General features: G+C 43.8%; 1 long non-coding RNA gene across 1 annotated transcript in view; it reads right to left on the minus strand.

Moving 5' to 3' along the window:
* Window positions 1–13791: 13791 nt before the first annotated feature.
* The window catches only part of LOC102374352, a 34763-nt gene continuing 20856 nt past the window's right edge, over window positions 13792–27698 (minus strand). Inside the window, exon 3 of the long non-coding RNA XR_325078.2 lies at window positions 13792–13995. This is a non-coding gene — a long non-coding RNA (uncharacterized LOC102374352). The remainder of the gene's footprint in view (window positions 13996–27698) is intronic.

Genomic DNA, 27698 nt, shown 5'->3' on the forward strand with positions numbered 1-27698 from the left:
GCACCCCCATCTTCCATCCAAATGATGGCATCGCCACCCCTCTTCTGAGGCAGAGCGCTGCAGCCACTCCACAGTGGGCAACTTTGCTGCAGGAAGAGCGATTTTGTGGAGACCTGGCTGACTATGTGTATATACCTGTTATAAGTTGCCTGAGTATTAAAGTTGATAACATAATTGCTTTTTCTATATGATAAGTATTTGCTTTATCTGCTGATATAGATTATTTTTGAGCTCATTGAAAATATTTTGTTTGTTATTTATGGACTGTTGAATTTGTCAATCTCTCAGTTATTGTAAATAAGAAATTATTGTAAATAGTTATTTAGTGTGTGGTTCGGTGCAGGGAGGACCACGGGAGATCACTCCAATGAGTGGTGGCTCCCAGCCTGTAGATGGAGTGGGAGTAGACCAAGACCTATTGGCACCCCAGGATCCCAAAAATTCGGAAGTGGCTGTGGGTAGTGCTGCTGCCAGGGTTACACGCTAATTACTCATCTCAGCTGCAAGCTTCAGGATAACATCTAGATACAAAACACTTTGGGCATACATTCATTAATTGGAATTTGAGCCAATCTCTAGTTCTAACAAAATCTGCATATAGCTCATTGTTTCCAAGCACATCAACCAGTTAAAAGCAACCACACTATCACAGTATCTTTCTAATACCCTGTTTCAGATGTTGTCTTACCACAGTAGTTATGATGACTTGATTTTACAGAGATGCAGCAAGTGTCCAGAGTTTTATAACACAACCTAAAACTTAAGCGAAACGCCCAACACACAGTTCAATTCCCCAACATGAGCTATCGATGCCAGAAATTCTTGCCATTCAAGAGTTACCAGTACTACAAGGCATTGTCAGCCTCCTACTACTCTCAGCCCTGTATAAGAGCACCTGACCATTCTCCAGATACTTCTCATAACTGAACAAGGCTGCTTGGCTCCAGGCTCCAGACCCTTAAAGGACCAGGTTTCCTCACTACACCACATAGAAATATCGTTTATAATATTGCTTCTTTTCCTCCTTTTCTCTGCATCCATAATGCTAATTTTATACTGCTGCAGGAACACCCAGTGGCAAGATCGCACTGCATTTACTAGGAGTTACAAGATTTGTTAACCACTTGTGCTTCTATTATTGAGAGAATACATGACTTCAGTAGTCTCAAAACTAGAAGTCAGAGAGAGCACACACATGGGAAAGGATGTCAGGAACCGATTGTGTGAAATGCTTAGCACCCAACTCACTAAGACAGTGAGAACTCAGCATGGTCCACACCTCGCAGAATCAGGTTCCTGAAGATCTGGCCATTTGTATATCCAATTGCTCTGAAGTTAGGTCCTCAGGCACAATGGAAATTTTTACTACAAAAGGTACAACTTACCTTGAAAAGTGGTACAAACTTTTAAAAGCAAGAGTGGCCCACTTGTGGCATGAGTGCCACAAGTGGCATGGGCAGCCTCTGTGCATGGCATGTGGCAGGTGCCAGGGCAGGGGCAGGCAGCATGATGGCAGAAAGCAGAGCAGGTAAGGAGCACAGGGAAAGGAGCAGAAAGCAGAACAGTAGGAGTACAAGACAGGGAGAAGAAAGCAGATTAGGCAAGGGAAGGGACTCAAACTGGCACCTGGGGAGGGTGCAGGGCTTAATTTGTGGCATGCTTGCCAAGTGTTGGCCACTACTGTCTTAAAGGAACAGAGAACCATCACAAACCTTCTCAGCTTTTACTTCAACCTGTGTATTTTCTAACAGGAACTCATATTAGCACACGCCTTTAAAACAAAAGCAGAACTCTCTCTACTTAACCTAAATAAAACAAACAATTTTCCCTTTGCAGAGGGAGACAGAACAAACCTGAGATGAAGGAGATTGGTCACAGATTGTGGATTCCCCACAGGGGCACACTCTCGGGACCTCAGCCTCACAGTCTCTTGGAGTACCCTCTGAAACCAGCTCACGCACAGTTTCCAGGAAGGGTGACCCCTTGGCTTCTTGGACTCCGAGACCAGACTCAAGAGACCTGGCCTTTTGATTCCTGACTCCCCTGATTATCCATAGCCTCCTCAGAGAGCTACTTTCTGGCTTAACTCCTGGAAAGAGGTCTACTACAGCACACCTGAAGTCGCAGGCAGCTCTGACTAAATAAAAAATATATATTTATTGGTCAGCAGCAATAAAGCAGTCTGCCAAGAAAAACAGCCTACTCTCCTGGCTCCTCTCATCCTGCTTATCTCTTCTCTCCCTCTCTCCCTGCACCTTCCCTTTTTGCACTGTCCCCTGCAGTGCCTCCCTGGCACCAGAAACAACAGGAAGTCTTTTCAGGTGCTAGCCTGATATCCAATTGATGCATTAACATCAGCAAATTATCTCCTTGTTGCTTGATAGCCCATTACCCACTAACACATCACTTAGATTCTCACAGCTTTTATTCCAAACACAATTAACCCCTTCGTTTCCAATGTATAAGCTAGTCAGGGAAACTGAGGCACACAGCATTATTAAAACATGAATACATTTAAACCAGAAAAAACTACGATGTAACCTTAGTCTGTCACATCACTTTACTGGATGGTCTTCTGAAAGGCACTCAAGGGTATGTTCAGATGTTACATTTAGGTCGACCTAATTATGGTTAGGTCTAAGCACACATCTGTGCAGATGTTCAGAGAGGTAGCCCATTTTTTATTTTATTTTTTTACCTAATCTGCATTAGTTTACCTGAGAAGGTGAACTAACTTAGATCAGAAACAAGTTAGCTTGACCTACTGGACATCTGCACACATTTGAAATGCAGCCCCAGGGCTGTGCTCTTCCAACCCCACCTCTGACCCTGATAAAGCAATTCTTAGCCTCCCATCTCTCTACCCCCAGCTCCTCCAGCTGCGGACCAGCTAGCCACCACTCACCCCCACAATCCCACCCGCCCCAGCCTGAGTTACTTAGATTGGGTTCCTGGCTCGACTCCTGTCACCAGCAAATGTGTGCCCAAGCTACTCCTGAGCTACAGTTGCATGGCCTAAAGTCAGTCAAGTGATCATAGATCAGGTATGATGAGCGTCTGGCACACACCTTCAGAAACTACAACTATGAGGCTGGCAAACGAGGTTAGGCAGAATTGAATAAAATAAATTTTCACTGCCGAGCAACACAGAGTTCCTTTTCCATGTGTAGTTTTGTATAAATAACATCATCTGAAACTGAAGATTGTACTTTGCAACATCTTTCTAGTTCGCAACTTATAGAACCAGTAATTTTCAAGCTCAGACATAACTAAAAGGCCTTTGTAACTAGCTACTATATTTATAAAATATTGGATTTCTCTTTCTTTTCAGCTCTGTAAAATAATCTAAGGCCACATCATTTAAAATATTAATTACAGCACATCTAATATCCATATTACCACATTATACAGGTAGCACGTCTTATTTCAATATCTAGGATAAATCTTATAGTCATCACAAATTAAAGATAACCATTAGTTAAAAAAAAATCCAATATAATAATAATGACACCTCATTACAGGGAAGAATTGTTTTTAAAAAACTAGTTAGCATTTGTTAAATGAAGTGTTAAATTAACTAATAAAACTATAGAACTTAGAATAACTTTGAAGATTTCTGGTTTCAGCGTGTTTTTATAGCAAAACCAATTGTTTCTATTTTGTGTCATCCAACTGAGCCCTTGCTGGGAAATATCATTAATGTTTCAGACCCCACTGAGAGGCAATAGCACTACTTGCTGAATACAGATAATTGAAACAGTGACAGGTATTTTTTTAAATTGTTTTTGAAATTCCTTTGAGACAGTACAAATCTAGTAAATATTATTTATCAATCTAAAGAAAGCTTTGCAGTGGGAAAAAATATCGGTGCTGCTGGTTTGTTTTAATGATCTGTGCTCCCATAGAGTTCTGATTTTTCACCATGTTTTTAAAAAAAGTGCCAGATCTGAAAAGGAGTCATTCATGCATGCAGTTTCAATGGCACTCTGGCCTGCCTGGAATTACAACACTGAAAGACATTGGTCACCTTGAGAGGGAAGGAAATCTTCTGAGACAGCCATGTAATACCTACCCAACTGCTCAACCAACAACCCTAACCAACTGCTCAATCACTCCCCACTTCCCAAAAGAAGAGCTCCTGATTTTGGCGAAAAGCAGAAACTCTCTCACATAATAGTCTGAAGACTGGCAGAAGGTAGGGTAGAGTTGAACCTTATAGACTGAATCAGAGGTACATATCCTTTCTTAAGAAAACTCTCACTTTGCCAGATGTCATGAAATACAAAAACCAGACAGTTAATACATCTCGGATTTAGTCTACAAGGTGCAACTCAACCCAGCCCTCTACCTGACTTCAAACGAACACAGCTAACTACCTCAGTCTGCAAAACGATAGCTCTGAAAGTCACAGCAGAGTAATCTGTTTCTGAGAGCCCGCTTTTTGGAAGGATTCCATGACAACTAACATACTGTCATTGGTGATTCTTCCACTGCAGAGCTTTCCTCCTCCTTGTCCTCACAAGTGGGTCACATTGCCTAGCTTCACTAAGGCTAATGGCAAGTTTATAAAGAAAAAAGACCTGAAGCGCAAAATAGAACTAAGGTCTGAAAGATAAGAGCAGATTAGTAATAGGCACATACCTTGGCTAGCCACACCATCCCACTGATAGTAGCTTCTAAAGCACTAAAAAAGGAGAAAGCAGGCAGGGACATTTTGGAGATGTTAAAATAATTTAGAAAGCATTTCTCCAAGTTGCATTTTTGCATGGGGATTGGAAAACTAATTGGAGTTTTGTACCTGTGAATGCTGGCAAACAGAGCCACCTGTGATGACTTTGCTCATCACAACAGACCAGTGGTTGTCAAACTATTTTTTCACCAACCACTTGAAAATTGCTGAGGGTCTCGGCAGACCACTTAAAAAAACTTTTTTTTTCTTCTGCAAATCAAAGCACACAATTCATATTTTAGGATCAGTAGTCTTACCTTACAAGTACAGATATTCTCGATTGTTCCGCAACCTTTCTGCAGATCACCTGAATGGAGCTCGTGGACCAGTGGTGGTCCATGGACTACAGTTTGACAACCTCTGCGATACACTATCTTACACTAGGGGCCCTTAGCAAAGAAAGCAGCAACATCAACAGGAACTATCAACTGGGCTTCATTATAGGTAGAAATCCAGATATTTTTCTCAATGTCTAGAGTTTCATAATTGTAGCTTCATCCCATTATACCACTTAAAAGGACAACGTGCTGAAAAACAAATGTCCCTTACTCCCCAGGTTTAAAACAAACAAACAAACAAACAGAGGGCACATCTACACAAGACACTATCTCGCCGTAGCAATGAGCTATGTTGCTTTAGCTTGTTGCTACTGCAACATAGCGCTGGTGGGTATGAACAGTGATGCCGACACTAGTGCACAGTAGCGCGGGAAAAAACCCATGTGGCATCGAGACTGCACAGTAACACTGCACAGTCTGGCACACATATAGACATGCCCACACTGTGTGTTTTCTACCCTGGCCTGCCTTGGCTTGTTTGTCCCTGTACAACCTTAGGAAAAGCTTTGGGAAAAGCTGCGGTTTAAGGAATCACAATTTCTCAACCATCAAGGAGTATGCGCTGCCCCCTCACCTCCCTCTGTATGCCCCGCCACTCTCCACCAGAGACAGTGGAGGAAAAGCCATAAAAACATTGGCCCAGTTTCTTTCATGTTTTCCCTCCCACTTCAGTGGCATAATTCCAGCACTTCTTCAGGACATGGAAATAAATTTTTGTAACTGGCTTTGACTTGAAATGTTCAAGAAGAGGGATAGGGTTTGGCAGAGAGGGAACACCTTCAACTGACCGATAACAAGTGGCAGGATGTTGCACTGTCTGAAGCTACAACTACAAGCAGACCTGGACAGGTTGGACATATGGGCAGAAAACAACAGAATGCAATTCAACGAGGAGAAATGCAAAGTGCTGCACCTAGGGAGGAAAAATGTCCAGCATACCTACTGCCTAGGGAATGACCTGCTTGGTGGAAAGGAAGCGGAAAGGGATCTTGGAGTCCTAGTGGACTCCAAGATGAACATGAGTCGGCAGCGTGACAAAGCCATCAGAAAAGCTAATGGCACTTTATCGTGCATCAGCAGATGCATGACGAACAGATCCAAGGAGGTGATACTTCCCCTCTATCGGGCACTGGTCAGACTGCAGTTGGAGTACTGCGTGCAATTCTGGGCACCGCACTTCAAGAGGGATGCGGATAACCTGGAGAGGGTCCAGAGAAGGGCCACTCGTATGGTTACGGGCCTGCAGACCAAGCCCTACGAGGAGAGACTAGGGCACCTGGACCTCTTCAGCCTCCACAAGAGAAGGTTGAGAGGCGACCTTGTGGCTGCCTATAAGTTCATCACGGGGGCACAGAAGGGAATTGGTGAGGTTTTACTCACCAAGGCACCCCCGGGGGTTACAAGAAATAATGGCCACAAGCTAGCAGAGAGCAGATTTAGACTAGACATTAGGAAGAACTTCTTCACAGTTAGAGTGGCCAAGGTCTGGAACAGGCTCCTGCCTATGCAGGGGGTCGGACTCGATGATCTATTGAGGTCCCTCCCGACCCTAGCATCTATGAATCTATGAATCTATAAGATACACCACAATTAACAAAACAGTTCGTTTTGATTTAAGAGATGCTAAAGGGTCTGGAGAACTTGTTAGTTTATCCAGTGATGAACAGCATGTTGAGGGTATAAAGCTCTATGTAAATACCAAGTGATACAGCTTTCCCATCCTAAGCAGCACTTACCTAGAGCTAATTTTTGCCCCCATCCATCTACTACAGGTAGGTAAACACTTTTCACAAAAAGGTTAACTTGTTACAAAGTTAACAAGGAATTCGTGTTTCTTATTAGGAGCAAGTTTTTTCAAAGTTGTTTAAATAATTATCCTGTACATGTACTGTGCAGTAGTTGATCCTGAAGCAATAAGTTCTGTAGACCTAGATAGTCTATACTCTTGGGGTCACATTTAAAGAGAGCATCTCTACCCTGCAGCTTGAACCATAATTTCAGTCAGCTACATCACCCTAGATTTTTTTAAGTTAACTTTATAAGCCAAAAATCAGTTTAAACTCATAGATACAAAACACAGAAGTCAGGCTAGCTTTCTTACACTTCGCAACAAATGAGATGTTATTTCTGTACTTGTTTGTTTTATTAGTTGCATCCTGCCCTCAAACCAGCATATTATTAAAATAGTATTTAGCTACAGTAGGATTTTAAAGTCTATTAAGTCTATGTATCAAAAAGCCATCAAACTTTAAAACAGGGGCCAGCAACCTTTTCAAGCCTTAAGCCAAACAACTCGGCTCCAGTCCAGCATGGGTCAGGTGGCTTTAACAGCCTGTTTGCAGTGCACCCATGCTGGGGCCAAGCAGCTGGGAGCTGCGCTAGCACTGCTGCCACTTCTCCCAGTCCCCTCCACCCTAGCAAGCACAGCTTTCAGCCAGAGGAAGCTGCACCAGGCACAGCACAGATGTAGGCAGAGCCTTTCAATTCTGGAGGGCAGATCCAGGGGCTCTGCAGGCTGGATATGGCCTGTGAGCTGTAGGTGGCCAACACAATCTCAAGAAGAACTATATTATAGCTTCTGAGCCTCAACTAGAGCAAGGAGTAAAGCTAGTCATTTTTTTTTCTGAAAACATACTTCAACCAAAAAAAAATTGTCAAAATCAAAACATTGCACAAAACATGTCAAATTTGATGAAGATTCCCACAAAGATTTTTTGAAATAAAAAATATTTTGTTTCAGAAATGTTCAGGATGTTTCAAAATGTATTTCAGATGTTATTATATTCCATTGTTGTACATTATCTTATGCAGAAATATAAGAAAGCCATTCAGTATTCCTATTATATCATATAATATGTCTAGTGTCCTATCTTATTATAACATACTGACAGTAATGCATACAGAAATTGCTGGCACATCATGAAATATTTTTTTAATTATATCTAAAGGAAAATTTTGTAAACTTATATTTCAGATGAAACTTTGAAATAAAGTTTCTACCAAGATGAAATAGGGTACCTGCTGTGCACAAGTCAAGAGAAAAATAATAATTACAGGAGCCAGGCAGAATTTGGCCAGAGTATGTGCTAACTGCCCCAAGATCACTTTACTTTGACTTTATAACCATTTCATTCTAATGTGCCTCCATTAATTTCAGTGATGTTAGCTTTGATTCATATTAATGTAAAATCAATATTGATGTAAATGAGACCAGAATGAAGCCTCAATGAGCAAACCTCCAGGGCCCAAAGTAGAATGTTTACTTCTTCATTTAGGCAATTAGTTCTACAGAAGCTTATCACACTAGTCACAAAAGTCAGGACCAGGCAGACCACTTTTCTCCCAAGGGTCAGAGGAAAGAGCATCAATACTTGGCATCACTGACCATGGGACTGCAGACAAAGTACAACCAGCTTTCTTCATTGTCATAGTCCAAGATGAAATAAATGAAAAAATATTGAGAATATTATAAAACATGTGTGCATGACGGGTTTTTTGTTCCAAAATGAACATTTTCCAAAAGCATCTTTTCTAGAATTTCTACTTCGTAGGACTTTTTTTTTAAATTGCTTTTGTTCAAGCAGAAGAAAAAATAAATTCCAAGGTGTCAGAACTCTCCTAAGGAACAGAAATTCTGAGTTTCAAGCACTTCCATTGAGATGCAACTCGGAAGCATTGTGACTGAGCTGCACACATACAAAAAGGAACCACAGAACCCTTTAAGAGAGCACGGGATGTGCAAAAACACGCACTTTCACTCAAAGATTTCAATGAACATGGTCACACACATGCAAAAAGATACATTGCTTGTTTATGAACAAAACCCACAACTGCTAACAGGCAGTGCTTTGGACTTCTATTTTAGCATAATTTTACTAGGTTGCAACCATAACTAGGCTTTCAGCATTTTCAGGGGTGGGCTAAATATGGCCCACGGGCCAGATCCAGCCCACAAGGCCATTCTATCTGGCCCACGGGGCCCCTAAAAATTTTAGAAAATTAATATTTATCTGCCCTTGGTTCCTGTCAAAAATGACAGGAACCAAGGAGAGTAGGACCCAGGGGAAGCCCAGCAGGCTCCCACAACAGCCCACCCAGCCCCACCCCCCCAGCCGGAAGCCCCCGGGGGGGGGAGGGCAGAGGAGGACCCCGGGTAGGGAAGGAGCCCAAGGAAAAGTGGCCTGGGAAAAAGCTGAGCATGGTGGGGGTGGGAAAAGCAGCCCCTGCCCACCCCATGGCTGGCACCCCATGCTGCAGCCTCTTGCAACCCGCCTGGGGCTGCCTATGCCTGCTCCAGACAGTCCCACGGGCTGCAAGCAGCTGCATCAGGGAGTGCCAACCATGGAGAGGGGGAGGGGCCACTTCCCCCATTCCCCATGCTCAGCTTTTCCCTGGGCTCCTTCCCTGCCACTTCCAGGCATGGAGGAAAGCAGCCCCTCCCCTGCCCCGTGGCCAGTGCTCCCTGCTGCAGCCACTCACAGCCTGCACAGGGCATGGGGCCCCGGGCATGGGGCGGGAAGGGGGAGCTTCCCCCCCCCGTGCTCAGCACCACCTTGTAACCTGGCCCCACTGCCAGCCTGGGCCCCACATAGCTCCAGGCTCGCCTGTTGGGGCTGCACGCGGCAACAGCAGCTGCGGCCCCCCTGCTTGCTGCACCGGGCAGTGTTTGTCACTGCCGCCTGTGGGCTGCCCAGCACATGAGCTCTGGGCGGGCAGAAGCAGCCAATACTGCCCGGCATGGCATGCAGAAGGGGCGCAGCTGTTGCCACTGCTCACAGCCCCAACGGGTGAGCCTGGAGCTGGCGCAGGACCCAGGCTTGCAGTGGGGCCAGGTTACAAGCTGGTGCTGAGCGTGGGGAAAAGCAACCCCTCGCTCACCCTGCAGCCAGCACCCCACACTGTAGCCACTCACAGCCCACATGGGGCTGCCTGTGCCTGCTTCAGACAGACCCGCATGGGCTGTGAGCACCTACAGCAGGGAGTGCCGGCCACAGGGCGGGCGAGGGGCCGCTTTTCCCCGCGCTTGTACCACAGGGCTGGGGGGCACTGGGAGTGAGTGGGCGGGGAGCCAGTGGGAGCATGGGGCCCGCACCAGTGTCCCAGGGCCAGTGCCGGCAGGGCCCAGAACAGGGGGGCAGACAGTGCCGGCAGGGCCCAGAACAGGGTGGCAGAAGCGTGGGGTCCCAGCCGGCAGAGGCTCTATGGAGCCAGGCCAGCTCCCCCACTCTCCCTGCTGGTACAGCCCAGCCTGTCTCCACAGACCCCTGCCAGCCTGTGTCCCGCTTTGAGCCCCACCGGTGCTGGCCCTGGGACATTGGTCCCAAGATGGTGACCAGGGGCTGGGGCACCTGTCAAGGGGTGGCGCTACCCATGTGGCCCTTGACAGCGGCCCTCTGCCCAAAATAATTGCCCGCCCCTGATTTAGATGCTTCCACTTCAATAGCACACATAGTTCTTCACATAAGTGAACACATAAGTGCACACATAAGTGAATTAAAAATACCTCAATTCGAAGGTACCTGAAGAATAAAAATAAAGAAAACTATATCAGAATTCCTCTCCTTGTGTTTAGTCAAAAATAGAATGAAAAGGACAATTACATACTTGTCCAACAGGTAAACAAGGCCTGGTTCCTGAAAACAACATGTTTTTCTATGTCATCCACAGGAACTGCAATTTGATTCTGAGACCATAAGTAAAAAGGTCAGATATGCCACTCGCAAAAAGTACATTTTAATCAAAATCACTCCCCAGATACAAAGCAAGTTCAAAAGACACATCGGCAGGCTTCAGACACTATCAAAAGATAAAGGCATGGGATTCCTTATTCCTTACCCAGCAGCACAGTTAGCATTTGTCTTGCCAAAACGAACTGAAATTGCTCCAGATGCAAGAATAGACATTTCCCATGGCAAGAAGATGCAGAACTTATAGTTCAGAGGTTAAAGAGTGCCTGATAGTGATGTTGAAAAGGACAGGATGGAAATTGCTATCATGTCCTAAGATAGGCTGGAAGCAAGGGCACACAGAGAACAAGCAGAACTTTTTAAAAGGGACTCAGAATTACCTGTGCACCCAGAGAAGAGGGAGAGAAAAATATTCAAAGTGATACTCTTAGAATTGTTCTTTCCCCTCAATATGACAAGTGTTCCTTGTGTAACCGATAGTACTCCACAACCCCAAATGTTTAAACTTGAGGGCTGGCTGCACACAGTACCTATATCAATAGAGGCACCTAAATAACTTGCCTTCTTTTCAGAAATGTTGAGTACAGCAGTGGGAGCTATGGCTTCGTGATTGCAAATCAGGCCAGTCATTTATAGATGCACATTAAATATGGACTGAAGTGTCTCACTGTGAGTTTCTGCAAGATCTTTTCTGTCCTGAGCTCTCAGTGCTCCCAGGCAAAAGGCCACAGTAAATGATGCCTCTCAGTACAGATCCCCAGAGCAAAAGGCTCTTGCTTATATACCTAGAAGATAGGAAATTCTTCATTAAACCTAAATTAGCAGAAATTCTCTCTCAGTATCATTTCACAAGAGGTTATGGCTCAAACTGATCAGCGTAAAGCTTATAATACAGCGAGTCTCAGCACTACAAATATAGAATTTGGACCATCTGAAAGGGACATGGAAACCAATAATCCATTTGCTCCAGAACACATAACACAGACTGGCAGTTTTAATATGATATTATATTGTATTACAATAAAAATAATATATGTTATAAAATTTGTATTATAGAGCCATCTTCATTTATAGTCAGATGCTACTGAAAAAAAAGTACATACATATTTTGAATAATATTTCTAAAATTTTTTTTCATTTATTTCATCTTGGACAATGAAAATCAAGAAAGCTGGTTTCACTTTGGTTTCAGTCCCACGGCAAGGCCCAGCATTCGCTTTTTGCTCTGGACCCTGGGAGGAAAGTGGTCTAACTAATCCTGACTCATGTAACTAGCATGATAAACTTCTGTGAAACTAATTACCTGAGAGAGAAAGTAAAAGTTCCACTTTGGGCCCTGGAGGTTTGCTCCTTGGAGGCTTCAATCTGTTCTGTGAATTATACCTAACATAACTGAGATCAACAGAGGCACATCACCACTAGATTGCTATAAAGTCAGAGTAAGGCCATCTACGGGCAGTTAGCACATTTCACGCAGGCCAAGTTTTGACTCGCCCTTGAAATTAATTTGCTTTCTTATGCTTTATGCACAGCAGGTGTTGTTCTATTTCCTCCTTGTTGAACATATAGTAGTTAATATTAACTATATGTATTTATTCTTAACATTACCTTTAGCCACTAATCAAGTTCTGTGTTCCACATGCAGCAAAATGAAGTGTTCAAGAGCAACTGAACAAAGATGATCATAAATGACCACTCTGATAAGAAAATCTTTGTACTAGTGGTGCCTTTTAAGATTTACCCAGTCTTGTTTGGTACTTGTATTTCATTTAATTTTTTCTCCTTTTCTTTTTGGTGTTTATTTTTCAAACACAGTTTTATCCAAAAATGTATTAGTTAGAAGAAGATTGCAGTCAAACACAAAGGACAGGAAAGGAGAATTCAGGTTCCCACAATAACCTTCTTGCCCTATTGTGTATATATACGTATTACAGTGGTACCCAAGGGAGATCTGGGTGAGGTCTCAAATTACAGTGAGCTTTCAGCAGCTTGGATAGCTAGAATTTACGTAACCCAGATAATTAATATTCTTGTTTATACAAGTTATGTTTAGCTAGGGAAGGGATAGCTATTCTTTAGTTTGTGCTCTAATTAGCCCCTACATTTTCAATCCATCATGCAATGTTTTACCACGTAGCTCCAACTAAACTATTTATTATGCATGAGCAACCTATAACCTTGCTTACTATTCCCCAGTGGCAAAGTCATTTTTCAGTGGTGTGCACAACACGCATTCTCTATGTTATAGGTGAAATTCACTAATATCATTAGTACTTAAAGTTACTTTACACTATAAAAAAGTATTCACTGAACTATTTATATAAAAAGTATTTTGGAGACTCCCGTTATAAATAGTCGAATTTCAGTTTTCAGGACACAGGAATAGACCATGCTAGGAATGCAGAGCTCATAGTACATATTGCTGGAGAGGTTACTTGGTGAGGAAGACAACTGGGAGATGGTTTGCCTCAGCAGGTCAGAGGGCTAAATTTGCAAAAGGTAGGCACATGCCTAAGGAGAAAGACAAGTGCCTAACAGGATTTACAAAGGTGCTTAGTCTGCTTAGGCATTTAAATTCCAAAGTCCATGCTAGAACAGGGCTCCTTGAACAAAAAACTTCAGAATATCTTACATACATTTTACAATGGAAGTGAATATCAGGCCTGATTCAAGGTCTCTCTCTTCAGTTTTCTTTCCTGGGATGTGACCATGTAAAATTACTTTCTTTCTTTGCATGTTGATACATGTAGAATTATATATTTCCTTATTTTGGTACAGAAAAGAAGGGGTTTCTGTTTGTTCTGCTTTTGTTTTTTCAGTACTATACAGGGTAATTTCATTCAAGTCTGTGAAACAGGAATAGAAGGCAACTAACACCTTCCAGGATCAGAACATGAATTTTCCTTAAATAGTAAAATACATACACACCATGCGGGAAACCCCTTTCATGCACACTGTTTTCTCCTACACAATGTAAAAAGCAACACTTTATTGAGCTTAATTGAGATATAAGAACTTTATTGAGCTTACTAGGACACACACTTGTTTTGAAGATAAGGCAGGGGCTTGGGTGGAAGTTGTGGGGAGCAAAGAATCATCGGCTGCTACATCTCTTCAGAGGACTCTTGATGTCTTCTCCAGTGCCTGCTGAGTCAGCTTGGCTGGTCAGTGAGAAGGAGGAAAAGGCCCACCTCCTTTCCATCCTCTTTGGTACTGCAAGCACTGCTACTTCTGCACAACCCTGATAGTCAAGCCAACAAAAAAAAAAAAACCCTCAAAATGAAACTCTCCCTGGAATGGGAGCTTATGAAAGAAGCAAGAGTCCCATTTCCACACATATACACAAAAACAATGGCCAGCCACAGTCTGAATCTCCATAGTTAACTGGTTTATGGGGAAAAACAATGTGCCAAAATCAAACATGGCACATAGTCCTTTTATTTTAGATCAAATAATACCTAAGCACGATTTTTCAGCTGTAGAATTCATGCACTCTTCTACTGATTAATATTTAAAGAGATTGTTTGGCACTGGACATTCAGTACGTCTTGCAAGGACTTGGCAGAGCAAAGAGGTGAGTAATCAAAGATGTGCCAAAGACTTGTCAAGAAAAAAAAAAACTTACACTCAATACTAATCAAGCCTTGCTCTGTGCCAGTCCTGTTATTTATCCTTTCAAGGGAGAGCAAAGTCTTTCAGAGTGAGCATGCCCATGGTGTAGAGTACAAACACCTTCTGTATTTGTCAGATGGAAGTGCAAGCTCAAGAGGATGAAAATGGTAGAAAGTGCATCCTGCCTTGTGCTTTGTGGCCAGCACTCTTTCTACATGCAGCAGGTATTTGTACAAATTGTGGGAAATTTGATAGCAATAGATATCATTTGTATATTGGTGGCACTAGGAGGCAAGTTTCCATATTCAACTGAGCCAAAGTATTTAAATCCTGTGTCAGCCTCTCTTTCTGGTGTTGCACTGGAGGCAGTTGTTCATGGCAGAACGATGTTCTGGTATGGACAAATTCTCTCTGGAGACTAGCAAAGCAACTAAACTCATTTGAACTGCATCCTGTAAATATCCCTCTTTGATTTGACACAGTTCATGTAGACATACATGAACAACATACAGCCCATAGGCAGCCCACTCCACACTCCCACCAGCACCCACAGCCTGGCCCCAACCAGCACATGCAGCTTCTGGTGCAGAGGCAGCCAGGTGCTGCTCTGCTCCCCCCACCTCTAGTGACAGCTCCTGCTCCTGATCTTGTCCTTGCCGCACCATGCTGTGCTGTGCCACACCAGGTGGCTTCAGTCGGCTGGCTCCTGCCCCAGCATGTGAGGCTCCAACTCCAGTGCACAAAGCTCTGACTCCAGCTCCCGGCTGCCTTCTGGTGAAGTTGCAATCACAGCCCCACATGCTGGGGCAAAGCCACCCGGCTGAAGCTGCCTGCCCAGAGCAGCACAGCACAGCACAGCAAGGAAAAGAGCAGGAGATAGAGGTGGGGGGGAGCAGAACAGTGTCTGGCTGGGCTGGGCCACAGGCACCAGTGGGGTGGCCTGCCCCATTGCAAGTGGGTGGGGCTCAGCCCCATGCTGAGTGCCACAGGGGCAATGCAGACCACACCACTGGGGCAAGTTTTGTTGCATGCACCACCTGTTTCCCCTCCCTCCCCTCACCCATGACAGGTCCCCAGGACCTAGCTCCCAGGCACCCCCCCCCACACACACCCACATCCCCCCCAGAAACCTAAGCTGTCATCACCCAGCAACCCAGCCCCATAATCCCAGCCTTGCCCACCCCTCCCACTCCTGAACATTGCTCCAAGTCCACCTGTAGCCCCATAGGGAGTTTTGGTGAGTTGCTGAGGGGGGTGGTCCTGACCCAGCCCACAACAGCTCATCCAAACTCCCCATGTGGCCCAAATAACTGCCCACCCCTGATGTAAACCATGCTGATCAAACTATATAAATAATAATGATCTCACTTGGGACCTCGGCCAGGTTCAGGTCTCTAGCAATGAAAGTTAGGGGCTGATGGTCAGGTTTTGTCTGGCTGCTGCACAGGTGCTTGGGATGGGCAGGAAATCACAAGAAGTCTCTTTTCCTTCAGGTCTCTAAGTGCCTGGTGCCAGGGCAGTCACCTCCTTCTCCATCCAATCCATATAAGAACCACCCCCAAGACCAGCACCCTAGATTCACCCCACCTATATAGCAGTCAGCACACTGCATTCCTCTCAGGGATGATCCAGTTTTTATATCCCTCATGTTGAACTCTGTGTTCTAGGCAGGATTGTGCTTCTCAGGAGAATACGTCTCCAGCTGCAGTCACTGCTGTGACTCCAGGTTGTGTAGAGATATAGCTGAACTAGCCTTTCACTAGCTACTTTAGTGCGAGTTCTCCTGAACTATAGTAGCTGCCACAACTGAGCTCTAATTTGTACCCCTTGCTGAGATTTTGTTCTTAATTAGGTGCATAATGTCCCTCAATAAAAAATAAATCAAGTAATGTGCTAATACAAAAAACGCTGTTCACTTTTTTTCACCTTCCATCCCTGGGTCTGAGAAAGTACTTTGCAAAAATTGAGCATAGCCTCAAAACAGCCCTGCAAAAGAGGGCATTTATTATTGTGTCCATTTTGCAAAATGAAGAAACACAATGAGAAAGGTTAATTAGCTCGCTTGTGGTTGCACAGGAAGTCCTTGTCAAAGCCACGCATGTTATTACTCTTATTGCTTGTTTACAGAGCAACACCGTTTTTCCAGCTGTTTTTCAATCAGGAATGAAGACAAAGGTTCTGAACCTGACTCTTCTAAGGGCTGGTTTGGTGAGGAGTTTTATTGCCTGCCTTAGTTCAAGTCTCAAATATGATACATTGTAACATTTGGTTTAGGTTCTGAATCTGAAATGTTTACCCACAGTGGGTGACTTTACAAACCAGTGATCCCTGATTTCAGCTGCATAATCTGACAGTATTATGGAGGCTATCAGAACAGATATAGACATCATTGTGATTATTCACATGTATGAAATTTTGCATGTATTGTTTAAGCATTTTTGGATCAGAGGCTATAATTAGCAACAAATCTCTACTAGGTTTTATTTTAACTTCTTAAAAAAAATGCTTACTGTAAGTAACTTGAGTTACAGCGTTTTGAAAAAATTAAGGAAAAAAAAGAGACTGTTCTCCCAAAACAACACATGTGCTCCCCTGACTGCTTCAGTTAAATATTATTCCCAAAGCCATGCACATCACGACTGAGATGATTGGGGATGTTGGTACACGCAGGGAATGAAAAGACAGTTCAGCTGCACTGGCTTCTTTTCTACTGGAAACACCAGAGAAAAAGGCAAGCACAATTTTTGTCCTTTACCTTTTGGCAAACTTCCACAGGAAAACAAATTTAATCTCCCAGCTTTCAAAGGCTTGGGCGAGAAGTACAGGGTACAATAGATATATTTATAAGGTAGTTGTCCTCTTCAGTGACAAAAAGGATATTTTCACTTGGTTTTGTTCCCCCTCTCCTAGTCCACAGTTACTTGTCATGCTACAGCTCAGTCTCGCAGATTCCTAAAACTCACCTTCAAATTATTTTTAAAGTTCTAATTTCACACCAACAAAAAGTCGGGATTCTGAGCCAGGATCAATGTGGCATCAGCTGCCTAAACAGCAACATTTTTACAAACCCACTACAGTAGGTCCCTTAGTCCCTGCCTGTGAGTCATAGCAAATTCAGCTCTGCAACAAGTACACAGAAGAGAGAGATGAAATATAAGAAGGCATGTGATGTAATCTGCCAGCATGGGAAGGTACAGTCCATAACTATTTTATTTACTGAGGCACAGCTTGGAAACTAATGAATCTCATGGCTCTCATCCTCAGCTTGAAAATTCAGACTATAAGAAGAAGAAAAAAAATCATCAGTAGGAATGCCTAGCATTTAAACACATTGTTTATTCGGGGACCTTTGCAGCAGAAACTCCAGAGCACTGCATTGAAGACAAGGATGCTAACAAACCTGATTTTCCCCCCTTACCTATAGGTTAGGCTTCTATCCATAGCTATACTCCTCTTCCAGTGGCTGCAGAGAAATGGTGACATTTTTCAAAATCCCTTGATTTCCACAAATGACAGGAAGGACACCTGAGCTCCATTTTTCTAACAGGCAGCCTATTGTCAGAGCGTTGGAGTGGAAAGTTGCGATGAATCCCATCTAGTGACACTGCAGTATTTTTCTCCTCTTCTGCTCCAGCAAGAAAGTCCCACAGCATTAAACGTGATGCTCAGTTACGCAGCTCCGTATTTCTAGATGAATATCTCTACCCATTGCCATTTACAAAATAGACAATTGATAAAGTAAAATAACCTGTGATATCAAACGTAAAGCATCAGAGCTGGCCTTAGGGGTGAGCAGCATGGGTAACCACCCAGGGCTCGGGGGTGGGGGTAGGAGGGACACACACATATACACACACGCAGTAGTACACTCCCCCTGCCCTGCCCTGACCGATCCCTGCACCAAGCAGGAGGAGCCCAGACTGCCCCCCTCCTCCTCTCACAGCCCCCTCCTCCCATCTCCAGCCACTGCTTTGGAGGAGCTGAGCCAAGTAGTGTGAGCAGCTTTGCCTCCCCATCAGACTGCATTCCATGCCCATGCCTTCCTGCTCGTGCCTGTAACAGTGCTACTGACTTGGGAGTATGGGGGGCGGGAGTGCCAAAATACAAATTCCCCCAGGGTGCCATTTTCCCTAAGGCTGGCTCTGCAAAACATACAGCAAAGAGTAGGCCCACAAAATAAATCACAGCTTTATCCCCAAAGCAATAACAAATCAATATGATGTTAGAACACTGGCCATCACAAACTTAATCCCAATTTACCTCATGACCCAAATCACCATTATACTATCTTTCTCCTTACTTTTTTAATAATAAGACATCATTATAATGCTATGCATTATAGTACTGCCTAAGGGTGAACCAAGAATTGGACTCCGAAGTGCTGGCCCTGTGCAAACAGCCTACCACACAGTCCCCACCCGAGCAGCTTACAATCAAAATGAGCAAGACACAGGGTTGAGGATAAATTAAAACACACAAACAGAGTAAAAGATGCAATAACAGCAAATGAGATGATAAACCCATACTGGAGGGGGGGCGCTGCATGATAGTAGGCTAAAAGGAAAGAAAAATGAAGGGGAAAGAGACAGTGAAGGAAACAGGATAGGACAAGGGACCTGGAAGTAAAGGAGCAGGTGTGAAGTGAAGCTGAGATGACAAAACTGTGAAGGAAGTAGAGGGAGAGGATTGGAGCAGACAGCTATTCAGCACTGGGCAGAGGAAGTCCACTAAGGCTATTGAAAGTTCTCTGACTGTTCAAAGCTGGCTGCTGCTGCAGCTGTCCCCACGAACTAGTCTCCCTGGCTCTTCAATTTTTCAGTGGTGCTGCACAAGGATAAAATTGAAGTAACAGTAGAGCATCTGACCCATCATCTCCCTTGATCAATGTCATTATTCAAGAGCAGTTCACAGACTGATGGATTTCCAGGGCAGAAAGGGCCAGCTGCTTATCAAGTTTGATCTCCTGAACAACACAAGGCATAGAATTTCACCGTTCCCCCTGCATTGCACCCTATAATGTGTATTTAACTACCTGCCGGAAAAGCATGTAGCCTTGATTAGAAGGTATCAAGAAAAGGAGTATCGTTCACTTCCCTGGGCAGTTTGTTCCAGTGGTTATTCCTCTTTGCTGTTGACAATCTGTCTCATTTCTAAGTCCTTTCTGCAGAATTCTCTTACCTTCTAAACTATTGTCAGGCTGGGCTCCTTTTAGTTAAATGAGTCAATAAGTTGCTGCAGCAAAACTAACTATGTCAGAAAAGAGAATTCCTGCAGGACAAGCAACACAGGCAGCCTTTTGTTAGCTGAGCATCTAGCCATACTTAAACTAAACAGCACACTTGAACAATGTGGGCATATTCTCTTGTGATCATGCACAATGTATGCCAACAACAAGAACATGATGCAAACTACCTTTCACTTTTACACATTAAGGCTCTGTCCGCAAAGTCCTTAAGAATTTGCACAACTTTAAGCTCATGGGGCACCTATACACGTGCATCAATGCTGCTCCGACCTGATGTAATTACAGTGCATCAGAGCAGACTCAATTAAATAGAGTTTGCTGGAATGTGATAGTTACCGTGCTCCAGCAGACTCCAAAGTCATTTGTATCAGTGTCCCTGCGCTGAAAAATGGTGCAGTACAAGAAGAGTTCCAAGGAATTCCATAGGACTTTTTATAACAAAAGAGCTTCAGCTTTTCTAAAGAAAAAATGGGCCTGATTCAGCTCAATATAGTCAATGAATGTGATCCATAATGTGGATTTAGTCATGAAGTAATATGAACAACGAAATTTTGGCTAGAGACATGGCTTAGAATTGAAAGGCTTACAAGAGTTTGAACTATGTTTTAAGTAATTTCTGCTAGTCCTACCATTGACTTTACAATAATGGTTTTGTTAGATATTAATACATTCTTTACATGGAATATAAATTGAAATTATTTTTTCAGTGCTAAGGGTTTCTACCGTTATGTAATAAATATTTTTAGTCCATTAGCAGACTGACTTGATAATTACTAATCTCCTTGGTAAAAAAATAAATAAATAGAAATGGTCGCACCTCATTAAGTTTATTTGCGAGCTAACTAAATAATCCATTTTGATATATTTCATGCTTGTATGCAGCGTTAAGACTGATTGCTTTTCCCTTGGTTATTAATAGAGAAAAGCTAGTTTTACTCAGCTAGAATGACAATCTCACAGTCTCCTTAATTTAAGGTTGAGGTTAGGGTTGGGATAAAATAAGTGGTTAAAAACCAGTGTGAAACAGATTTTCACTGCTGATATTCCATAAAGTCTGCTTCTGGAGAAGTTTGCCAAGGTGTCTGGGGTGAAATCCTGGCTCCACTGAAGACTGATGGCACAACTCCCAATGATTTCAGTGGTGCCAGAATTTCACTCCTGATGTTCAGGAGAGCATGTATCTGGTGCCCTGTGCCTTAAAGCAGTGTTTCTCAGCCAGTGGGTCATGACCCAAAAGTGAGTCACAAGAATATTTGAAAGGGTCGCGAACAAGTACCAGAAAAATGCATGACAGTTTGCATTTTTGCAGGCTGGCAGCATTACAGCCTACAAGGGGCTGCTTGGGATAATTGGAGGCAGTGGGCACATGTGCATCTGCATGCACAGATGCACACAGCCAGCATATAGCAAGGCCGGGTCATGGGAGCGGGGGTCCAGGGAACCGTCTGGAGGGCTGGGGGGGCGTGGGGAGTCTGTGTGTGTGTGTGTGCGCATGCACACGCGCGCACGCATAAATGCCAGCATTGGAGAAGGTGGCCGGGCATAGGGCTGTGGTAGGGCACAGGGAGAGAGGGGGGAAGGCACCTAGCACTTCAGTGGGGGAAGGGGGTAGGGGCAGTCCTTTATGGCAGGGAGCTGTGTGCCTGGCACAGAGACAGTGCCCATACATGCAGGGGGCAGCACTCACTCCTCAGGCTCTGGTCCAAGCAAGAAGTGGGCAGCTGGGGGAGCAGAGGACTGTGGGTCAGGAGTGAGGGGCACCATCATGGCCTGGGAGGGCAGGGGACTGTGGGTCAGGACAAGCTATCAATCTTGGCAAATGGGTCCCAGTTCAAAACAGGTCAAGAACTACTGCCTTAAAGTACCATTCAAAACAGGTTTTGTTGCATTTTGTTTGTTCTTTTCTATTCTTAATTTTCAACTTTCTCAACCGGTTGCAAAATCGTGATGAACAGAATAAGACAAAAATACTAGAAAATGGACAAATGAGAGTATTTCAAATATGCAATGAGGTTTTGATAAAAATTTCCTTTTTTTCCAGGAAAAAAATTCTCAATTTAAAAACAGAAGTTGTTCCTGCCGCTCTAATTGTGCATGGTCTTAAAACTGGATATATCATGGATTGCTACTATTCTAAATCAATGATAAATCAATCAATAGTAATCACTGATAAATCATTGATTGCTACTATTTTGATTCTCAACATGTCTAAGATCATGTTGCTGTTGTCCACACAAACTTCTTGTGTATCATTATATAGACTTTAGTGAATAATATAAATGTATGCAGTCCTATACCCCTTCTGAAAGGAAACATTAGTCTAAGGATGGACCTGCATCCACTGCAGTCTAAGACAAAGCTCTGCTTGAGAAAAATCAGGCCGTATGTCATACAAATGTGTGTGTGATGGATCCACAATAGAGTGAGTACTTGCACACCAAGAACTGATGTATGCAAAAAATCCCTGTTATTCTGAAAATCTTGGGCATATTTAGATAATAGAAATCATAGAAAAAGAGGACTGGACGAGATCTCCAGAAGTCATCTAGTCCAACCACCTGCCTGAGGCAGCATCATCCCTATGCAAACTATCCTATACAATCCATAATCTAAGCTCCTCATAAGACTAACACAACACAAAACATAACACCCTAACCTGCTACAGGTGAAGCAGGGGAACCATAGTAGCCAATGTCCTGCTTCTGTAAAGGGTTGTTAATATATGCTTGAGAGATCCTAGGTAGCAGGCCACACCCCCACTACAAAGGAAGGCAAAAACCCATACAGTCCATACCAATCTGACCAGGAGGTAAAATTCCTTCCTAACCCTAAATAATGCCTAGGTATCTATTGACATCCGTACAGCCACTCTGTGCCCTATTTGCACCAATACAATCAGATTTCACCATAAGGCTGTAGTTCCGTTGTTGAAGGGATGTGGGATTTTATCTGATTTGTTGATAACCTTTTCTGGGAGGTTTTAAATGTGGGGTTGAATAAATAAAGGGAGATGGATCTGGTCTGTCTGATACTGAGTCACTTCCCTAGGGCTGCTGCCTCCAATTGCTATTAAAAGTGTCCTGGAAAGGTTTATCTTTTTCTTTCTTCATTTTTTTTTTTTTTACATTGGGCACGTGCCCTGTTTTTTTGCTCCTTTTTGATTAATGATGAAGGGTTGAAAGGTTTTTCCAGGGATGGAGGGTATATGTAGGCACCAGTGTATGCAAATCTGGTCTCTCTTTTTCTGATGAGTCTCAAAATAGGTGTGCCATGAACTCTCACGCTGTAATTGAAGGGGCTGAGTTGCTGATCATTAACAAAGGTCTTTCTCCTCCAAAGCATTTATTAGTCACCGACGTTAAATAGATGGTTGATAGAAATTCTAATGTATAATATAAATGGAAGAGAAAGAAAAGTGGGGGAGGGAGAATTGATTCCTCTTACATCAGAGAAAAAAAATTTAAAAAGAAACTGCCTCATTTTTCTTTGCAGGTCACATTTAAGGACAATGGAGCTGAGGGCACTCATTCATCAGGATCACATCCAAGACAGAAAGGAACTTCAAAGCCTAATGGGAAGCCTAGAAGTAAACAGGCATAAAATAATACATTCTTCAACTATTTAGCCAGGGAAACCTGTGACCATTTCCATTTTGGCTGAATTAAATTTTAAGGCAGCCTCCTATAGTTAGGTATCTACTTAAACTGCAGTTTTGTGATTTTCATGGAAACGGTGAAAAATGGCGATTTCTGTGATCACTGTGAAAAATGGCATTTCCTGGTATTTTGCATGGAATGGCCCCCAAAAATTAAAAGCTTAGCAGAATACAAAGAAAGTGTGGCAATACCTGGAGCAATAGAACATGTGGTTTGAGAGAGAGCTACTAAGAGGCTGAGCTAGAGATGTAGACTCAGTGAAGGAATCAGACAGGAAAACAAAAGGGTTTGGGCGCCATCTTTTAGGAAGCCAGATGCAATGCTAGAGCAATACTGAAGTCTGAAGATGAGTGATTGGCCTCAGCCAATCAGCAGCAAGAGGTGGGAGTGCCAAGACCCCTCAGCCAATCAGTTGTGAGGAGGCCTCACTGCAAAAAGACCAAAAAATTGACTCTGCGCACCGTGAGCAGCCTGCAAAAAACCCTTTGATTAGTTGCATTTTAGGTAGGTCCCTACCTATAGTCTGGACAGAAGAATTAATGCATCAAGAATCCTCAGAGGGGATCCTCAGAGACTTAGATATCTCTATATTCAGCAATGGAAGCCAATGTGTGAGCATAGAGGACACTTGCTATGTTTGTAAAGCAGACTGCAGACTCTCCAGCCACTTTTCCAGGCACAGAGGCCTCCATTCTAGCATGTGTTTTCTATGTAAAGTGAGCTGGAAATTCCCTAAGGTCACAAGAAATCTGTCTGCAATGCCAATAAGATTCTGCACCCACACTGGGAGAAGTGTACTCTAGCAGAAAGATAAGCAAGGCAGTAGAGAGGCTTTGCAAGCCACACCTCTTTCCCCTAATAATGTTGCATCCACACTCTGACTCGCTAAGTGTGTAAAATCATCCCATCGCCCTTTGAAATGACTCTGGGTGTTTCTTGCTATACTCACTAAGTCCTAAGGTGGCCAGATGGTAGGCTTATGCTAAGTGGTTAAGTGTGATGATGGCTGCCTGTTTTTCTATGCTGTAAATCTACTGCAAGTTTATATTCAGACCCCTGTGACTTTGAAAATGCCTGTGCTCTGATTGATCAGTTTAACATCACTGTGAGTAAAGACAAAGGATAAAAAGGTAAACATATAGTGGATGCCACATCATAGAAAAAGAAAAAGATGGGGCCTGGCTCGTGAAAGCTACTGATATTCATCAGAGTGGCAGGAATGTAAATACCACTTAAGAGATTTTTCCAGGTACAGGCTAATCTGCAAGTGAGCTAAAACTAAAGATAGCCTCTCCTTGTACACACCAGATTGGTTATTGTAGAAGATAAATTACCACAGTATATGTAAGCTGCTCTGGGTCCAGTTTTCAGCACACACAAAGAGGTCAGTTAAGCATAATTTTCTGGTAAGTGAATGTGACCAATGCCAATAACATAGGAAAGAAGGACAAAGGACTGCAAAAAAAGAACAGCAGCATATAGCACACCAACCCAAAGCCACATCATTATGAATAATTAATGTGCCCTGTTCAGACCTTTCCAACCTCTTCCTTATCATGACAAGACTAACTCCATGCAAGTTAGCATGCTAGACTTGCAGACCTGCCAAGTTACACACATCTTACATGGCCTTTGCATTTGACAGCCCCACGACACCTTTCCACAGCTCAGGTAAAATCTCAGGCACAGACATGACAAAGAATGTTGTTTGATCAGGAAGACATAAGTTCAAGGCTCACGTCTTTCCCAGGTTGCCTTTGATATTTTAGCAGCTCACAACCTTTAATCCCCAACCTGTGAATCAAAAGTAAATCTCCAAAATAACAGATCAAGTCTGATGCCTATGGTCAGACTTGCAGGAATACCATACCAAATCCCTGTCTGGTTCCACTGTCTGTAATATTGCTCTATTCATGGGCCACAAGCTGCTCCAAAGGCCAGAATAAACACACTCCAATATTCCCAAACTCAATATGCTGCTGCTATATCATAAATAGTTACCTATCTCCTTGGTATCATACACGTGCAGCCATCCAGAGAATGGCTCCATGTGGAAGATAAAACCCCACTTCTCCTACATGTTGACCCTAAAACCCAAGAAGTAGTAGCCTGTACAAACCTGATCTCCGTTTTAAATAAGCACTCACTAGGAGACTGAGGACATTTATACTAGGGGTGTGCGAAGCACACTATATCTTATTTGGATTTAGAGTCAGAAAGAATTCAGGGACAGTGATTCAATTCATTGATTCGGATCACTGTCCTGATTCAATTCAGCCAAATCCAAATCTGAAGATTCAATGCAGATTCAGAGAATCAGCAATTCGGCCATAGACACAGCTTTAAATGTTTTTTCTACATACCTTGAGGTACCAGGTGCAGCTCATGAAAGCTGAGATGGTGGGGCAGATGGAGCATCCCACAGGAGCACGAAGGGATCCCCCTCACCCCCTTCCCCGGCCCAGACCCAGGAGGCACCAGTCACTAAGTTGTGGGGCAGGGAAGTCCCCCACACGCTCTGCAGCAGATCCAGAGTGCTTCTGGTCCACTTCTGGGTACACCACCAGGAGTGCTGGGGACCCCTCCATGCTCCCATGGGATGCTTCATCCACCCCACCATCTCAGCATTCACAAGCCACCTGGTAACTTGAGGTATGTAGAAAAAAACATATAAAGCTGTGTTTATGTCTAATCTCCAAATTGATTCAGAGGATTCCAATTCGATTTGGAGAGATTAAAGGGTCTCCTGATTCGATTCGGATTTGGAGATTTGGCCGCCGAGTCGAATCAGTGACCAAAGCTTCACACAGCCCTAATTTATACACGTGCTCCAAGAGTGGTGGTTGGGGGGGGCGCTTTAATTACAGCGGCTCTGAAAGCTGCTCTAATTAAAGCACACAGAGCACCTCACATATCAGCATCCCCATGCTGAAAAATGGTGATGAAGGTGCCTTAAGTAAAGCTCATCAAACAAGCTTCAGTTAAAGCACCCCCACTACCATTATTACACAGGACACTGGAGTGCAGTAATTACAGCTCATCAGAACAGCATCGCTGCATGTGTAGAGACACCCATTATGCCTGTAGTAATTTAAGAGGTAGCCAGATTAGAATTTCTTGGAGAATAGATACCTTGTGCATCAGAGCTAATAAGATACTTAGCCTCTCAATCACCAGTTTGAATCTGTCCCATTCCCAAATACTAGTGTTTGGTGCTCCCATATGACAAGAGTTAGGTTGCTCTCGATTCTGGCACCCATGTCATATTCTCATCCCCTGATGCAGACAGCACAAAGCAGCCAAGCAGAGACTTGAGCCAAGGTGCTAGAAATGCCAGCTACCACTAATTTCAGTATCTTCCCAGTCAGTAACATGTATCTCACTCAATAGATAGCTCCAAAAGTGTAGTACTGTACAGCCAACCTGGGCAAAATGAATGCAGTTCCTGTAATACCAATGATACGTTTATGCATTTTATGGGTACGTTTATACTGCAGTCCAGAAGAGTGACTACTGCATGTGTGGACATGCATGAGCAAGCTCTGAAACAACCTAACTTGGATGCTGTAATACCTGCAGTGACACAGGCTCCAGTGAGAGTTGCAAAAAATCAATGCAGGGCTCTGAGTAAGCAAGTAAAGCCCATGTTTCCATGGCTAAGTTTTTACTGATATCCCAGTTAACTTGCTTAAAGCTAGCATGCAAGACATGCAAGAGATTCCCAACTTCTCCCAGAACTGTCTTGACAAAGCATAGGAGACAAGGTGTGGGAACCATGGAGTGTTGCCAGCTTATAAATTATTACATCCCTACAGGCCTGTGCTCCTGGTGCAGTTCCTAGACTTTGCTTAAAACAGGGTTTAGCAATCTACACCCCTTGGGCTGAATCCATCCTGCAAAGTGAGGTGATCCTGCCCACCACCGTGACGGAAGTAATCCAGGCCAGGATTAAGCCCACCAATTACTACCCCATGGTCCTAGTCCATGCAGGTACTAATGATGCAGCCAGGAGAACCCCCGATCACCTGATGATGGACTACAGTGCTCTGGACGGCGTGCTGAGGGAGTTTGGTGCACAGGTGGTATTCTCTTCCATCCTACCAGTGAACGGACGCAGAAGACAGCATGAGAACTGCATCAGAGAGACCAACTGGCGGCTTCGGCAGTGGTGTCTTGAGGCAGGCTTCAGCTTCCTGGACAACAACCTGCACATTACGACGAGGGACATGCTCAGTTGGGATGGGCTTCACCTGTCCCCCAAAGGTAAGCGTGTGTTTTCTTCTAGGTTGGCGGATCTCCTCCGGCGGGCTTTAAACTAGGCTCGTCGGGGGGAGGGGAAGATGAGGGCGAGGGAAGCTGTGGACCACCAAACCATGTGGCACCCACAAGGACAGCCCAGCCTGAAGAAAGAGAGCACTGGGAACCTGAAAG

The sequence above is a fragment of the Alligator sinensis genome, unplaced genomic scaffold (genome assembly GCF_000455745.1).
Source record: "Alligator sinensis unplaced genomic scaffold, ASM45574v1 scaffold1438_1, whole genome shotgun sequence".
NCBI classification, from domain to species: Eukaryota; Metazoa; Chordata; order Crocodylia; family Alligatoridae; genus Alligator; species Alligator sinensis.